The sequence below is a fragment of the Magnolia sinica genome, chromosome 4, assembly GCF_029962835.1.
Source record: "Magnolia sinica isolate HGM2019 chromosome 4, MsV1, whole genome shotgun sequence".
NCBI classification, from domain to species: Eukaryota; Viridiplantae; Streptophyta; class Magnoliopsida; order Magnoliales; family Magnoliaceae; genus Magnolia; species Magnolia sinica.
Genome location: NC_080576.1, coordinates 48,780,007 through 48,785,300, shown reverse-complemented (window position 1 = coordinate 48,785,300; position 5,294 = coordinate 48,780,007). Strand labels below are relative to the sequence as shown.

At 36.7% G+C, this 5,294-nt stretch overlaps 1 pseudogene; it reads left to right on the top strand.

The window, feature by feature from the left end:
• Positions 1–239: 239 nt before the first annotated feature.
• Positions 240–3,534, top strand: LOC131244141 (uncharacterized; annotated as a pseudogene).
• The last annotated feature ends 1,760 nt before the right edge of the window (positions 3,535–5,294 follow it).

Genomic DNA, 5,294 nt, shown 5'->3' with positions numbered 1-5,294 from the left:
ACATTCATCTACCAAGCTTCATTCATTCTAGACTAAATTCAAATGAAGGAGAAACAATGGTATTAAATAAACTATATGGTTAATGCAGAGATCAGTCTTGTATTTGCTTTTTGAAATAGAAATATGATTGCTAGGAGTAGGAAAGAGAATTTGGTTTTAAAGATGTATTTGGGAGGCAGATAGTCATGTGAACAGACTTGCGGCGGGTGACTGGATTGGAGCTAGTCATCTCCGATGCAATGCCTCTGTTGTATCTGAGCCCTTGTCAGCCCTCTCTGTATTTATGTTTCTCTTTCTTTAAAATAAAATCATCACTGATGTTTGGGAGAATGTCCTTTCATCTGCTATTGGAATGCAGGTTGTATAGGCACCTCCTCATTGTAACTTTCTCTGTTTGAGGTCCCACCTCCTCATTGTAAGTACTAGCAAATTTCTAGATGTAGCAAGTCTTATAGTTCCCCTAAAAACCAAACTTTTGCAGGTTCATCTTTTAGATGTTTTTAAAGAAGTGCCATCTTTGCCTTGAATTTATTCACTGTTTGTCAACTTTGGGCTTCAATGAGTTTGTTTTCTTCCAAGTTCTTCCAGGCAGTCTCATCTGTCATTATGCATTTTCTAGTGAAACTTTTATGTAATTGTGTTAAAATGCAAACCTTTCTGCAGTTACAGCCATGCTTTGAGAATCTCTCCTAAATCTCTCTTTTCTCTATTGAATTTCTTACTTGTTTGTAGGTCCTTATGGTTCATGAAGACATCTCCCATGTATAGCTTGAATTGATTCCCATGATTCAGGAAATACTTACTCAATGGATTATTCTCCACTTGGTGGGAACAACACCATCTGAGTCACCACTTTTGGAGGATTTTAGCTCCGCCTTTCGTCATTGCGCATTGGTAACTGCATGTTATGCTTCTTGTACAGCTGGAGCATTTTTCTCTTAGTTCTCAGTTTCCTTATTGCTCCATAACTTAAATCACCTAATAGACAATTTGAAATTACTAGAGCCTGTTGGTTGAGACAATTTCTATGCAAGTACCTATTAGCCTTGTTATTTTTTTAGGTTCTTTTTTCAAGTTTGCTTGTTGCATTAATAAAATTTTGATTTGTGGTGTAAATGGACTTTCTTGGATGTTGGGTTCTGCTTTATCAGTTATTTGCTTAAGGAGGAAGATCTCTTTTTCCTTATGAGGTACCATAAGAAACTTCTTTTGCCTTTATACAAAGCACAAAATGTATCCTTCTTGTTGCTGAAGTGGGGGTCAAATTGGGTTGGGTCTGGAACCTTTATTGCAGTACATATGGACAAAACTATACAAAACTCGGGTTCAACTTCCGAATTTGAAGTGTTGTGGCATATTTCTGCATATGGTATTGTTCAAAAGTTAAGAGAACTTTTAATCATCACATGTGGCATATTTCTGCATATGGTATTGTCAGATTTCTTAACTCAGCTCCTTGTTGAATCTCGCAAATTTCTGTTACTACTAAGAATACTATACTCAGAAAGTTGTTCTGGGGTTTTTTTTTTTTTTGGTTGTATTTATTAAATAGGTATGAGATGAGTTGCACTAGTAGGAGCCTCACCTACTTTGAATTGGGTGTGTATGGATGCTATCGAATTTGGTTGCAATTAAAAGTATACTAAAGTGGAAATAAGCAAAAGTACCTGGCAATCATATTCAAGGACTTGGCTTCCAGTTGCAACTATGCCACTTTCAAGTCAGATTGGAAAGGAATATGGTTCCAGTTTAAGGCTTACTTCTTCATTACAATCATTAGGGAACACCATTAGCTTAATTGTACATACAAACATGGGTTTTTTTTTTCCTTCTTAAATCTTATTTTCATAAATGTTGTACTTCAATTTTTAAAGACAGTTGGAAACATATTCTCATGTGTCTCTAGTGTTTGTGGTTGATAGAAATAAAATGTAAAAGTTGATTTTTATTTTTCATTATTTGTTTTCCTTTAAGATTTATGTGTCCTTGGAGGGTGTGGAGCAAGAGAAGGTGGAAACTGTTTTCAAGCCTGTCTGTTGATATTAAATTCCATGACGTTCAAGGGAAGAATTACCGTTGTGCCATACTGAAGTTGAACAAGGAGATTGTGCCTGAGCAATGTAAGGTGGTTGTTAAGCCCAACCGAGTCATTGTCACACTGTCTAAAACTTCAAAAGGGAATTGGCTTGATTTGCACTTCAAAGAAGATAAGGTAAATGCCAATTTTTCATTTCCTCTTTCATTTCCTGTGTCTTTGGATGATGAAAGAACATATACATGGCGTGGTAAAAAAAGGCATTGTTATTATTATATGGCAATCCACATTACTGCTATCCAAGGAGTCAGCCTGTCTTTGGATGATGAAAACCGGAATTGATATTGTTTTGTGAATTATAGTTGAATGTATATGTCCACATGGGTACTTGGGTACCTTGGAGATTATCATCTTTGAACAGCTCTATACATTCCAACTTGTGTGGTTTTGTCTCGGAAATGGTTATAAGGTTTGTTTTATTATTTTGCAGTTGAAGCCAAATATGGATACATAAAAGGATCCAATGGCTGGAATTATGGATTTGATGAAGGTAAGTCCTGTATCCATTCTTTTCTTGGGAAATGTCGTATGCCTCAGCCTGAACTAACAGTTTTTTTTTTTAGCCAACATTCTGTGCATATGAGTCCTAGCTTTTGTTGTGCCCCATTGTTGATTGGGTAAATGCTGTGGAAACCACCTTAGGGAGAAGATCCTCGCCATCTATAATTGCTTTCCTACAAATGGATGATTAAAAACTGAAAAGCAGTTATGCTAGCATGAAATGAACTGTCTGGATCACTGAAAAGCAGGCCTCAAGTGTTCGGCATGCTGACACAACTGAAAATTGCCCTTTTTTTCTATAGGCTGAGCATCATACATTACCTCCTTTTGTCAACCACCATGGATATCAAGGGGTTGCACATTCTGGATTAAGCTGAGAAAATGACCTGCTGCAGAACATGTATGAGGACGGAGATGATGACATGAAGTGGACGATTGCAAAAGCATGGACAGATGCAAGATCTGGGAAAACAGCTAACCCATTGCAGGGATACCGGTGAAATTCCCTCAGCCTGATGATCAAATGGTAGAAATAGGAGGTTTACCAGTAATGCATCTAGGAGTTTGATTATACTGAATGAGTGGTACACTTGTGAAAGTTACTCTAAGTGTGTCCTCAGATGTTGCTGTTGAAATTTAGCTACTAGATGAATTGCTTTCATTTAAGAAAAAACACCCATTTGAGCGACTAACTCAGATGTTGCTGCTGAAATTTAGCTACCAGATGAATTACTTTCATTTGAGAAAAAACTCCCATTTGAGCAACTAACTCATGAGTGGGCTTCATTTAATAAAATAAAATAAAATAAAAAGCTATTCACAAGGTAGTGCATCTGCTGTAGTCCAAAATCCATGTTGGTTAATTCTCTTCAACTATCAATTATTTATTTATTTATTGTACACATTTGGCCTTGCTGATGATAGTACCAGCCTGATTTGTAGGTAATGACAGTGGTCCCCACCTGATGAGTGGCATGGATCTTGTTTGGATGTGTTACGTTTCCATCTCTAATTAGGGTAGCCTCTGCATTGCTTGTCAACCAAATAATCCCGATACCCCTACTTAGGTGAGCCTTTGATATTGTGGACCCATTAGTGTGGAACGGTCAGCTTTCCTCAGTGGGAGTAACTGGTTGCAGAATCACTCGAACTTGTATCTATTAAAATCATAAAACGAAATTCGATATGTTTAAGAGCCTGTTTGCACACAACTGGTGTTGAACTGCAGATCAGTTGAATAGGATTAGAATTAGCTCCATCCATTCGTTTCAAGTGGAGAGATGAAAGAAAATTGGTAGGAGAACTGCTGGATTCTGCCAGCTTCCAGCTTCCATCCCTGAAAGTATTTGAGATGTGTGCACCGTCTCATATTTGAATCCCCTTTCCTGTGACAAATCTGAAAAACTTGGAATTTTTTTTAAAAAAATTTTTAATCCCATAATCTATCATTCCTAACGCACCTTCGGAATTTTAAATTTGGAGAAAATGAGGAGGTATGGCCAGAATTACCCCCTCAATTCATGGAGATTGCCAGAGTGGATTAAAGGTAAAAGATGTCTTTTCTTTTGGTGTTAAACCAAAAAATGGTAACACCTATTTGAGATTGGACTATTGGCAGCAACGAAAGCCTACTAAACAATGTAAGAAAAACAAGGAAAGAAACTAACTGTTAATAAAAACCCACTTAACTTCCACTAACGAGCTCAACAATGTATATCCATCCCAAGAAAAAACAAGCAGGACTACATCTCCAACTCATCTATGAAAGGCTGAAAACCAATCACCACCGTTAAGGGCCTGCAGTTCTATAGATAGCAACTCATTTATTCCTGCAACAACCTGCTACAGCCTAAAGCTAGGCAAAGGTGAAATTCCCTCAGTCTTCTTTTTCTTTTCTTCTTTTTTATTTTTTTGATGTATTCTATTTGTATCACTTGTATTCTTACATAATCGTTTGAGATGTGTATTTTCAGGTAGTGGAGTAAGATATGTGGGTCCACTAAATTCGCTTAACAATTGGATGAATGTAGTAAGTAGTAACTATGAGTTGATTCGATCATGTTGCTCCATGGATGGTGATCTTTGACGCAACATTTAGGTCTCAGGTGTGATCCCAATTTACCTACCCACAGAAAAAAGGGGGAAGAAACTACTATTTGGTGGAATATACAATATATTGGAGTTTTCTCCTATGCTTTATTGGCATGGAGGGAGGGGCCGGAGCTGGCTTGACTTCGTGATATTAAGAAATAATTTGAGTATTAAAAAATTATGAGTCTTAATGCTTTCTAAATGTCCAACTAAGTCTTAAAAATTGATATAACAGAAAATATTAATCCAAACATGAAAACATGATACAACAGTTTCATGTTTTTATGTTTTATTTGGAGAATTCATCACTGTTGCTATGTGCAACATTTTACTTTTCTGTCTGAGTTACAGTTCATTTACAGCAACATGGAGCACTTATGAAGTCTCCTGGTTCTCGGCTTCAACTCTGAGATGGTATGTCCTAAGGTCATAGGATCCAGCTGCCTATTGTGTTTTCTAAGATGTTTATGTTTTGCTTATAATTTCAATTGATGCTTCTGTTGATGATTGGAGCATCGTGATGCTTTTATGTGATTAGATTCCCATAGTTCACTAATTTTTCATGTTCAACTTGAATATAAAGAAATTGTTGCTTATTTTATATTTG